Here is a 13,072-nt window from a genome sequence, read left to right on the forward strand (position 1 = left end):
AGTGGGTTACTTGGTTGGCTGCTTTTCAGCTTCTTTAGTTCTTTGTATATACTCGATATTAGTCCCCTGTCAGATAAAGTGTTAGTGAAGATTCTTTCCCAATCTGTAGGCAGGCGTTTTGTTTTGATGACAGTGTCCTTTGCTTTACAGAAGCTTTTCAGTTTCATGAGGTCCCATTTATTGATTATTGCTCTTAGAGACTGTGCTGTTGGTGTTCTGTTCAGGAAGTTGTCTCCTGTGCCAATGAGTTCTAGGCTGTTCCCAACTCTTTCTTCTAACAGATTTAGAGTATCTGGTTTTATGTTGAGGTCTTTGATCCACTTGGAGTTTAGTTTTGTGCAGGGTGATAAATATAGATCTATTTTCATTTTTCTGCATGTGGACATCCAGTTGGACCAGCACCATTTGTTGAAGATGCTGTCTTTTTTCCATTGAATGGTTTTGGCTTCTTTGTCAAAAATCGAGTATTCATAGGTGTGTGGGTTTATTTCTGGGTCTTCTATGCGGTTCCATTGATCCTACTTTCTGTTTTTATGCCAATACCATGCAGTTTTTATTACTATTGCTCTGTAGTACAACTTAAGATCAGGGATAGAGATATCTCCAGATGATCTGTTGTTGTACAGGCTCGTTTTGGAGATTCTGGGTTTTTTGTTTCTCCATATGAAGCTGAGAATCTTTTTTTCAAGGTCTGTAAGAATTGAGTTGGTATTTTGATGGAAATTGCATTGAATCTATAGATTGCTTTTGGCAGGATGGCCATTTTCACAATGTTAATCCTACCAATCCATGAGCAGGGGAGATCTTTCCATCTTCTGAGATCTTCTTCAATTTCTTTCTTCAGAGACTTGAAGTTTTTCTCAAACAGGTCTTTCACTTGCTTGGTTATTGTCACCCCAAGATACTTTATGTTATTAGTGGCTATTGTGAAGGGTGTTGTTTTCCTAATTTCTTTCTCGGCCCTTTTGTCTTTGGTATACAGGAGGGCTTCTGATTTTTTTGAGTTGATTTTGTATCCTGCCACTTTGCTGAAGGTGTTTATCAGCTGGAGGAGTTCTCTGGTTGAATGTTTGGGGTCGCTCATATATACTATCATATCATCTGCAAATAGTGACACTTTGACCTCTTCCTTTCCGATTTGTATCCCCTTGATCTCCTTTAGTTGTCTTATTGCTCTGGCTAAAACTTCAAGTACTATGTTGAAGAGGTAGGGAGAGAGTGGGCAGCCTTGTCTTGTCCCTGATTTCAGTGGGATTGATTTAAGTTTCTCTCCATTGAGTTTAATGTTGGGTATAGGCTTGCTGTATATTGCCTTTACTATGTTTAGATATGTGCCTTGTATTCCTGGTCTCTCCAAGACTTTAAACATGAATGGGTGTTGGACTTTGTCAAATGCTTTTTCAGCATCTAAGGAGATGATCATGTGGTTTTTCTCCTTCAGTTTGTTTATGTGGTGGATTACATTGATAGATTTCCGTATGTTGAACCACCCTTGCATGCCTGGGATGAAGCCTACTTGGTCATGGTGGATGATATCTTTGATGTGTTCTTGGATTCGGTTTGCAAGTATTTTATTGAGTATTTTTGCGTCAATGTTCATAAGAGAGATAGGTCTGAAGTTCTCTTTTTTTGTTGGGTCTTTGTGTGGTTTAGGTATCAGGGTGACTGTTGCTTCATAGAATGAGTTTGGTAATGTACCTTCTGTTTCTATTTTGTGGAATAGTTTGAGGAGAATTGGTGTGAGCACTTCTTTGAAGGTCTGGTAGAATTCCATGCTGAAACCATCTGGCCCAGGGCTTTTTTTGGAGGGGAGACTGTGAATGACTGCTTCAATTTCCTTGGGGGATATAGGGCTGTTCAGTCTTACTACCTGATCTTGACTTAATGTTGGAAGATGGAATCTATCAAGAAAATTGTCCATTTCATTTAGATTTTCAAATTTTGTGGCATATAGGCTTTTGTAGTATGACCTAATGATTGCTTGAATTTCCTCTGTGTCTGTAGTTATGTCACCCTTTTCATCTCTGATTTTGTTGATTTGGATAGATTCTCTCTGCTTTTTAGTTAGTTTGGCTAAGGGTTTGTCTATCTTGTTGATTTTCTCAAAGAACCAGCTTTTTGTTTCATTGATTCTTTGAATAGTTTTATTTGTTTCTAATTGATTGATTTCAGCCCTGAGTTTGATTATTTCCAGCCTTCTGCTCCTCTTGGGTGTATCTGCTTCTTTTTTTTGTAGGGTTTTCAGTTGGGCCATTAAGTTGTTTGTATGTGATGTTACGAATTTCTTCTTGCAGGCACTTAGTGCTATAAATTTTCCCCTGATCACTGCTTTCAATGTGTCCCATAAATTTGGGTATTTTGTGCCTTCATTTTCATTGAATTCTAGGAAGTCTTTAATTTCTTTCTTTATTTCTTCCTTAACCCAGCTGTCGTTGAGTAACATGTTGTTCAGTTTCCATGTGCGTGTAGGCTGTTTGTTATTTCTGTTGTTGTTGAGGTCCAGCTTAAGTCACTGGTGGTCAGATAGGATACAAGGGATTATTTCAATCTTTTTGTATCTGTTGAGGCTTTCTTTATGACCAACTATATGGTCTGTTTTGGAGAAGGTTCCATGTGGTGCTGAAAAGAAGGTATACTCTTTTGAGTTTGGATGAAAAGATCTGTAGACATCTATTAGGTTCATTTGATTTAGGGTCTCTGTAAGTGTTTTTATTTTCCTATTTGTTTTCTGTCTAGTTGATCTGTCCCTTGGTGAGAGTGGAGTGTTGAAGTCTCCCACTATTAGGGTTTTAGGATCAATGTGTGATTTAAGCTTTAATATTGTTTCATTTACGAATGTAGGTGCTCTTGTATTTGGGGCATAGATATTCAAAATTGTGATGTCCTCTTGTTGGATTTTTCCTTTGATGAGAATATAGTGGCCCTCCTTATCTTTTTTGATTAACTTTGGATGAAAGTCTATTTTATTAGATATTAGGATGGCTACACCCACTTGTTTTCTGGAACCATTTGCTTGAAAGACATTTTTCCAGCCCTTTACTCTGAGGTAGTGTTTATCTTTGTTGCATAGGTGTGTTTCTTGGATGCAACAGAATGATGGATCCTGTTTCCGCAACCATTCTGTTAATCTGTGTCTTTTAATTGGGGAGTTGAGTCTGTTGATGTTGACAGAAACTAATGACCAACAATTGTTACTTACTTTTGATGTGGGGTTGGTGGTGTCACTGAGTTTCATTGCTTGTCTTCTTTTGTTTTTTTTGTTGTGTAGTTATCTATTTCCTCTGTTTCCTTCGACGTAGTTGTTTTCTTTGGTTTGGAGTTTCCCTTCTAGTAACTTCTATAGAGCTGGGTTACTATGTAGATATTGCTTAAATTTGGTTTTGTCTTGGAATATCTTGAATTCTCCGTCTATGTTGATTGAAAGTTTTGCTGGGTATAGTAGTCTGGGTTGAAATCTGTGGTCCCTTAAGGACTGTATGATTTCTGTCCAGGCCCTTCTGGCTTTCATAGTTTCTGTTGAGAAATCTGGTGTGATTCTGATAGGTCTACCTTCATATGTTACTTGGCCTTTTTCCCTTGCTGCTTTTATAGAATTTTTTCTTTGTTTTGTAGGTTCAGTGTTTTGACTATGATGTGACGTGAAGAATTTCTTTTCTGGTCTAGTCTACTTGGTGTTCTGTAGGCCTCTTGTATGTTTATGGCCATCTCCTTCTTTAAGTTGGGAAAGTTTTCTTCTATAATTTTCTTGAAAATATTTTCCGGACCTTTGAGCCTGATGTCTTCTTTTTCTTCTACTCCTATTATTCTTAGGTTTTGTCTTTTCATGGTATCCTTGATTTCTTGGATGTTTTGTATTTGGAACTTTTCTGATTTTATATTTTCTTTGAGAGATGTGTCAATTTCCGCAAGTGTATCTTCGGCTCCTGAGATTCTTTCTTCCATCTCTTGTATTCTGTTGGTGATGCTTACCTTTGCAGTGCCTGATCTTTTCTCTATGTTCTCCAGCTCCTGGTTTTTCTCTATTTGTGTTTTCTTTATTGATTCTAATTCTGTTTTCATGTCTTGCACCATTTCCTTCATCTGTTTGATTGTGGACTCCTGCTTTTCAATGATAGCTTCTATTTTTTTGTCTGTTTCCTCTCTATGTATCACTAATTGTGCCTCTACTTCTTTGGGTATAATTGCCTGTATTTCTATGAGAGCTTTGTTTATTTCTTCTTTATTTGCCTTCATTAGTGTGGACATTTCTTTGAGAGCTTTGTGCATTTCTTCTCTGTTTGCCTCTATTTTCGTGGTCATTTCTCTGAGAGCACGATTTGTTTTCTCTTGGTTAGTCTCGATTTCTTTGGTTATTTCTCTGAGGGCTTTGTTCATTTCATCTCTATGGGCCTCTAATAGCTGGAGAAACATAGTTTTGAGGTCGTTTTCTTGTATATCTAGTGAATTGAAGTGTCCATTGTTTTGTGGGGTTGCTGGCGAGGTCATTATGTCCTGATTTTTGTTGGGAGTGTTCTTATGTCTGCCTCTAGCCATCTGGTTATTTATAATCCTCACTGGTTGTTCCTCAAGATTGTAGTTTGGGCTATGATCCTCTCTTTCTGTTTTCTTGACTGTTTTTTCAGGAAGATGAGAGAGGTTCACTGCTTTTGGAGTGTGCACTGTTATTTCAGTTTTGCCTAAGTAAAGAATGTGACGCTGGCGCTATTCGCGTGTGCTTTTAGCGGGCGCAGTGTGCATGCGAGTATTCTCTGACTATTGCAGTGCCCTGCAAGCCACTATTACGCAGTTCTGACTGAGATCCAGGGATTGTTTGCCTGAATTACCCTGGTGGACCCGCAAGGCAGAGTCTTCAATGTTGGGGTCACTGTCCCAAGAATACCTATGATGCCCACACTAGGGGTGTGGGTGGCAGGGATCTCGTCTGATTGCTTCTGTGGAGAGGCCCTAGGTCTGGGGCAATCTCTCCCTAGAAGGCTCACTCACTCTCTTGCAGGACCAGTTGGAATGCACAGGGGTTCCCCTTGCTCACTACTCTCTGTTTTGTTCCTGCTGCGGAAGTGCACGGGTAGGCTAACAGTCAGCTCTGTGACTCTGTGGCCGCAGGACTCGGTGTCTACCTTTCCCGTGTGCTGCCTCTTTGTCCTTTCCCTCTGCCAGGAGGGGTTATGTTGACTGGTCCCTGGGTGGCGCGGGAAAGAGTTAGGATGAGTGTACTCAATCCCAGATCCCGGGCCCAGATCTCTCTGCCAGAAGCAGCCTAGCAGTAGAATCTATGTTTGCTGATCCCAAGACAGTACCAGATAGGGTTGAGTGTCCTCAGATCCAGAGCTTGGGTTTCTCTGCTAGGGGTCGCTGGGTGAGCTGGAGAGAGGGTGCTGTGTCCTTAGCAGACTGCCTCTCTGTCCTTCCCCTCTGACCTTCTCCTCTGTTAGGACAAGCTTATGGAGGTGCTCTTAGGGGAGTGCCAGTAGGGGTTGGGGCTTCTCAGTCTCCTGAGCCTTGATTCGGCGTTTCTCTGCCAGGGGTCGGGGGGTGGGGGCGCCGGTGATAGAACTTGCTGCTAGACCTTATTGCGCTGGACCCAGGTAAATCTCAGGATGTGTAGAATGACCACAGTCCCAGATCCCGAGCTGTAGTTTGTTTGCTAGGAGCGGCGGTAGCACTGGAGTTCAGGCACTGTGAAGCCGCTGTGCGCTTCTTTATCCTTCTGCTCCGCTGCGGCAGGGTGATTGCGGCGTTTGGGGGAGTGCCCGAAAGGATTGGGTTTTCTCAGCCCCAATCTCGGGTTGGGGTACAGACAATGTGGTCTGTGGCAGATTCTGCTGGATGCCTCCTGCCTCCTCTGAAGAGGAAGTAGGGATTTTGAGTTGGGCGCTCAGCTGCACAGGTGTAATCCGTGCACCGCTGGAGCTCAGTTGTGATGGCTCTGGGTACCTGAGGTCCGAGAGACCTTCCAGGGAAAGACTGGGTGACCTGTGACCGGTCTGGCAACTTTGCTTCCCCGTGGGTTTTTTTTTTTTTTTTTTGGCGATTGGCACTCTCAGCCTCAGGCACCCTTGTGCCCACCAATCAGCCTGGGAAAGTGATCGGCACAAGCAGGCTTGTGGCACCAGCCCGGAGACCCAAAGCCCACGTTGCTGGGTTCTTTTCCAGGTTCTGGCTGGGCAGCCGAGAGTGGACCTGACCGCATCCCACGCCGTGGGAGCCTCCCCTCACTTGGGAAACACGATTGATCGCTGTTGTTTTAGGGTCCAGAGTTCAGTCTGCTGGTCGCTGCACGGAGTGTGTTGTCCCGCTTCTCAGACACAGTGTTCTCCTGGTGCCGCCATCTTGGCCCCTCCAAATAAAAGTTTTGCTCGGTTTAGTAGTCTGGGCTGACATCAGTGTTCTCTTAATGTCTGCATGACATCTTTCCAGGCCCTTCTGGCTTTCACACTCTCTATTGAGAAGTCTGATTGGTCTACCTTTGTATGTAACTTGGCCTTTTTTCCTTGCCACTTTTAATATTTTTCTTTGATTTGTACATTTAGTGTTTTTTTTCCTGTGTTTTTCTTTTTTTATTTTTTTACATTAATTACATTTTATTTGCTTTGCTGTAGCCAGCTGTAGCCCCCTCTCTCATTCCCTCCCAATCTCACCCTCCCTCCCTCATCTCCTCCCATGCCTCTCTCCAAGTCCACCAATAGAGGAGGTCCACATCCCCTTCCCTAGCTAATCAGGTATCATCAGAAGTGCCTGTAATGTCCTCCTCTGTGGCCTGGCAAGGCTGCTCCTCCCTCAGGTGTGTGTGTGTGTGTGTGTGTGTGTGTGTGTGTGTGTGTGTGTGTGAAAGAGCCAGCCACTGAGTTCATGTCAGAAATAGTCCCTGTTCAGCTTACTGTGGAACCCACTGGGATAGTGAGCTGCCATGGATGACATCTGAGCAGGGGTTCTAGATTATATCCATGAATGTACCTTGGTTGGAGTATCAGACTCAGAAAATACCCCTGAGCCCAGATATTTTGGTTCAGTTACTCTCCTTGTGGAGCTCCTGTACTCTCCAGGTCTTACTAACTACCTCTTCTTTCATATGATTCCCTGTACTCTGTCCAAAGTTTGGTTATGAGTCTCAGCATCTGCTTTGATTCATGGGTTGGCAGAGTCTTTCATTGGCCCTCTATGGTAGACTCCTGTCCTGTTTCTTGTTTTCTCCTTCTTCCAATGTCCTTCCCATTTGTCTTTCTAAGTGAGGATTGATCTCCTTACCCTGGGTCCTCCTTCTTGTTTAACTTCTTTAGGTGTACGGATTTTAGTATGTTTATCCTATTTTATAGGTCTAGTATCCACTTATACGTGATTATATAGCATATGTGTCTTTCTGCTTCTGGGATACCTCAATCTGGATGATCTTTTCTAGATCCTACTATTTGCCTGCAAATTTCATGATTTCCTTGTTTTTAATTGCTGAGTAGTATTCCATTGTGTAAATGTACCACAATTTCTGTATCCATTCCACCATTGAGGGATATCTAGGTTATTTTCTGGTTGTGGCTATTACAAATAAAGCTGCTATGAACATGGTTGAAAAATTGTCTTTGTGTACTCAAGCACATTTTGGATATATGCCTAGGAGTGTTATAGCTGTATCTTCAGGAAGCACTCTTCCTAATTGTCTGAGAAAGCACCAGGTCATTTTCCAGAGTGGTTGTACACATTACATTCCCACCAGCAGTGGAGGAGGGTTCCCCTTTCTTCACAACCTCTCCAGCATGTGTTGTCACTTGAGTTTTTTATCTTAGCCACTCTGATAGGTGCAAGGTTATTTTGATTTGCATCTTCCTGATGGCTAAGGACGTTTAGCATTTCTTTAAGTGTTTCTCTGCCATTCTATATTCTCTACAGAGAAGTCTCTGTTTTTACCTCTGTATCCCATTTTTTAATTGGATTACTTGATTTGTTGTTTTTTTTAACTTGTTTAGTTGTTTATATGTTCTGGATATTAGTCCTCTGTCATATATAGGGTTGGTGAAGATCCGTTCCCAGTCAGTAAGCTGTGGCTTTGTTCTGACTACAGTGACTTTTGCTTTCCAGAAGCTTTTCAGTTTCATGCAGTCCCATTTATTGATCGTTGATCTTAGAGCCTGTGCTGTTGGTGTTCTGTTCAGGAAGTTGTCTTCTGTGATAGATTTAGTGTTTTGGTTAATAAGTGGTGGGAGGAATTTCTTCTTCTGTCTAGTCTATTTGGTGTTCTGTAAGCCTCTTGTATGTTTAAGGGCATCTCTTTTTTAATGTTGGGAAAATTTTCTTCTATGATTTTCTGGAAAATATTTTCTGTACCTTAGAGCCTGGAATCTTCTTTATCATCTATTTCTATTATTGTTCGTTTTTGTCTTTTTATGGTGTCTTTGATTTGTTGGATGTTTTGTGTCAGGAAGTTTTCCAATTTTATGTGGTTTGTTTATTTTTTTGAGTGATGTGTCAATATCTTCAATTGTATCTCCAAAGCGTGCGATTCATTCTTCCAACTCTTTTATTCTGTTGGTTATAATTACCTCTGTGGTTCCTGATCTCTTCTCTAAGTTTTCCATCTCCTGAATTTTCTCAGTTTATGTTTTCTTTATTGATTTTATTCCATTTTTAGATGCGAACACTCTCATTCATTTTCTTCACTTGTTTGTGGTTTCCTGTCTGTCCTTGATGGCCTCTATTTGATTGGTTGTATTTTCCTATATTTCTTGAGAAAGTTATTCATTTCTTTTTATATGCCCCTAATAACTGCATAAGCATAGATTTAAGGTAATCCTTTTTTTTTTTTAGCTGCATTATACCATCCGTTTTTTTGTTTGTTTGTTTGCTTGTGTTTATGTTACAGTCATGATATCTTGAGTTTTGTTGATTGTGTTCTTACACTGACCTTTAGCAACCTTTTTTTCCATATCTTTGGTTGTTTGTTCTGGAAGCTGCACCATCCATGCTGAGGTGGGTGTTTCAGAAGGCAGAGCACAGGTGCCTTGAAGGACAGTGGTACATGCATAGGTGCCTGACAGAAGGGCAGGGGCATGTGCATGAGTACCTTGAACAGCTGGTAGTTCAGGAACAAGTGTATTTAAGGGTAGGGTACAGGTGTATCTGGTGGCATCTGCATGGGTTTAGATGTACATCCAGTAGCAGCTAAGGTGGACCTGGTGCCTAAGAAGTCACCTTAGCTGTGCTTTACAAGCCTACCAGATAATTGTGCTCCTGGTACTCAAAATAGTCTGGGTTCTGCCACCTTGCATCTGAAATCCCATATGATTTTATTTCTACCTGGTCTCCAGAGGGGAACTAGTAGATCAGTGGTTTGGAGGTCAAGATGTTCTCCCAGGTATCCAGACACTGCCCTTTGTGGGCTAGAGGGAACTGGTGTCTGGCTGCTGGAGTGGAGGGTCCCCTGAATTTGGGTGCCTGAATTCACTTGAATATGCAGAAAGGGCAGGGGGCTCACAGTTCATGACTCCTGACCCAGGAGATGGCATGGGGGACCATGATCTGATCATCCCCAAGACCTGGGGGGGAGGGTTCTCTCCAGTTTGAGAAGCACCAAAGTTGTTATTTTGGATCCAGTCACCTGTTTACTCATTGTTTTTTTAGTCTCTGATATTCTGCCCCTTAAATATGGTTCACACTGGTCAACACCATCTTGGAACCTCACATGATGTAATTTTTTAAACATCTAGTAATTGTAAAAGTGTACCACATTTTCTTCATTCATTCTTCAGTTGAGGGACATCTAAGCTGCTTCCAGGTACTGATTATTATGCAGTGAACGTAGTTGAGCAAGTGTCCTTGTGGTAGATTGGAGTGTCCTTTGGGTATATGCCAAAGTGTGGTATACCTGGATCTTTGGGTAGATCTCTTCCCAGTTTTTCAAGGAACCACCATGTTGTAAGAACTTGCAATCCTGCAAACATTAGAGTACTGTTTCTCTTGCTCCACATCCTTGCCAGAATGAGCTGTCACTTGTGGTATTGATTTAAACCATTTTGACAAGTGTAAGATGGAACTTTAAAGTATATTTGATTGGCATTTCACTAATGAGCTAAACATGATTTAATCTATCTTCAAGTGTTTCTCAGTGATTGGACATTCCTCATTGAGAATTCTCTATTTAGATCCATACTCCATTTTTAAATTGGATTATTTTGTTTTTTAACATCTTATTTTCTTAGGTTCTTTATATATTTTTGATATTAGACCTTTATTAGATGTGGAATTGGTAAAACAAACAAACAAACAAACAAACAAAACAAAACAAAACAAAACAAAACAAAACAAAAAACAGTTTCCGTTATTTAGGCTGCCTCCTAGTCCATTTAATGGTGTCCTTTGCCTTATCAAAGCTTTTCAGTTTCATTAGGTCCCATTTATTTGTTGTTGATCTTAGTGCCTGCACTATTGGTATTTTGTTCAAAAAGTTTTCTCCTGTGCCAATGAGTTCAAGGGTTTCCCCCACTTTCTCTTCTATCAGATTCAGTGTGTTTGGTTTTATGTTGATGTCTTTGAGGCACTTGTAATTGAGTTTTGTCTAGAATAATAAATATAGATCTATTTGTATTCTTATTCATGCACACTTCCAGTTAGACCAGCACCATTTATTGAAGAAGCTTTTCTTTTTCCATTGTGTGTTCCATCTTCTTTATCAAAATTTAGCTGTCCACAAGTGTGTGAGTTTATATCTAGGTCTTCAGTTTGATTTCATTGATAACCTGTCTGTTTTTATACTATTATCATGCAGCTTTTATTACTATAGCTATGAAGCAGGGCTTGAAGTCAGAGATGGTGATACCTCTGGAAGTTTTTTCATAATTCAGGACAGTTTTAGCTATCCTCAGTTTTTATTTTTCCATATGAAACTGAGAATTATCCTTTCAAGGGCTGTAAAGAATTATTTTGGGATTCTGATGGGGATTTCATTGAACCTGTATCTTATTTTTGATAAGATGGCCATTTTAACTATGTTAAGTTTACTAATCCATGATCATGGGTACTTTTTCCATCTCCTGATATTATCTTCAATTTTTTTCTTCAAAAACTTAAAATTATTTTTGTATAAATCTTTCACTTGTTTCGGTAGAGTTTTCTCAAAGTATATGATATTATTATTTGGCTATTGTGAAAGGTGTTTTTCCCTGGTTTCTTTTTCAGTACATTTGGTGGCCTACTGATTATTTTGAGATAATCTTGTATCCAGAGATTTTCCTGAAAGTACTTAGAAGCAGTGGAAATTCCGTTGTGGAATTTTTAGGATCATCTATGCAAATAACAGTACTTTGACTTCTGCCTTTCCCATCTGTATCCCTTTGATCTCCTTCAGTTGTCTTATTGCTATGGATAGAACCTCAGGTTCTATTTTTAATAGATATGGAGAGTTTGGACAGCCTTATCTTGTTCCTGATTTCATTCAAATTGCTTCGAGTTTCCCTCCATTTAGTTGATGTTGGCTACAGGCTTGGTGAAAATTGCCTTTCTTATGTTTAGGTATGTCTCATGTATCCCTAAGCTCTTCAGAACTTTTATCATGATGAGGTGTTGATGTTGTTAAAGGCTTTTTCACCATCTATTGATATAATCATGTGAGTTTTTGTTTGTTTATTTCAGTTTATTTATTAATTTTAATGTAAATATCTGATATGCATGATATATTATATGCAGCCCCTATGAATAAGTCATTCCACTGCAAAGGGGTCATTACCCACAGTTTGAGAACCATTGGCTTATGTCAGTTAGTTCCAGCATTTAAAACATATGTCTGTATAACCTGTCTATTGGTGAAAGTCGGGCATTGAAATCTTTCACTGTCAGTGTGTGAGGATTAATGTATAACTTAAGTTATAGTAGTGCTTGTTTTACAAACACTTATATGTATGACCTTGTATTTTGGGCATAGATATTAAAGTTATATATGATTGGTGGATTTTTCCTCTGATAAGTATTTAGTATCCTTCTTCATCTCTTTCAATTAATTTTAGTTTGAAGTCTATTTTGTTAGATATAAAAATGACTACACCAACTTGGTTTTTAAGTCCATACACTTGTAATAACTTTTTCTAAACCTTTACTCTGAGAAATGGTCATCCTTGATATGGAGGTATTTTTCACATATGCAGCAGAATGATGGGTTCTTTCTTTTTTTCATTCTGCTAATCTGTGTCATTTCATGGATGAGATGAGATTCATATTGAGAGATATCAGCGGAAAGTGATTATTAATTGCTGTTATTATTGTTGGCGGTGGTGGTAAGGTGTTTGTGTTTGTTTCCCTTCTTTTCATTTTGTTTATAAATTACTTTTTCCCCGTGTTTACATGTATGCAGTTAACCTCCTTGCTTAGTATTTTTCTTCTAGCACCTTCTGAAGGGCTGGATTTGTAGACCTTACTTTTTCATGGAATATCCTATTTTCTCAACTTATGGTGATGTAATGTTTTTCTGGATATAGTAATCTGGGCTGGCATCTAAAGTCTCTAAAAGTCTCCAGCACATCTATCCAAGCACTTCTCAGCTTTAGAGTCTGCATTGACAAATTAAATGTAATATGTCTGCCTTTATATGTTATTTGGCCTTCTTTTCTTGCAGCTTTAATAGTATTTCATTCTTCTGTATGTTTAATTCTTATTATGTTGCAAGGGGAATTTCTTTTCTGTTCCAATCTATGTGCTGTTCTGTATGCTTCTTGTACCTTTATAGTCATCTTCTTCTTTAGGTTAGAATTGACAACTAAAACAAAGTTTATTCCCTTACTATTCCTGTCTCAATATGTGAGAAACTCAGAAACTTTGAGGGAGCCAAGCATGTGTTAGACTTGACATTCAACTCATCTCTTTCCTGTTTAGTTAGTAACATGACACTTGGAAGGCAGGAAGCCAAGCCCCCAAAACAGGTCCCTTCGGAGTGGAGCTTGACAGAAAATAGGATGTGGTGAGGTAGAGCTCTTCTGAGGCTCTCTGTGGTAACTGGAAGAGCCTGGGCCTTTGGGGGACATTTTACACACACACACACACACACACACAGAGAGAGAGAGAGAGAGAGAGAGAGAGAGAGAGAGAGAGAGAGAGA

At 40.0% G+C, this 13,072-nt stretch overlaps 1 protein-coding gene across 4 annotated transcripts in view; it reads left to right on the top strand.

The window, feature by feature from the left end:
- The window catches only part of Znf385d (zinc finger protein 385D), a 416,968-nt gene that overhangs the window by 293,672 nt on the left and 110,224 nt on the right, over positions 1-13,072 (top strand). The window lies entirely within an intron of this gene.

This window comes from Psammomys obesus, unplaced genomic scaffold (genome assembly GCF_907164565.1).
Source record: "Psammomys obesus unplaced genomic scaffold, mPsaObe1.curated_primary_1811, whole genome shotgun sequence".
NCBI lineage: Eukaryota > Metazoa > Chordata > Mammalia > Rodentia > Muridae > Psammomys > Psammomys obesus.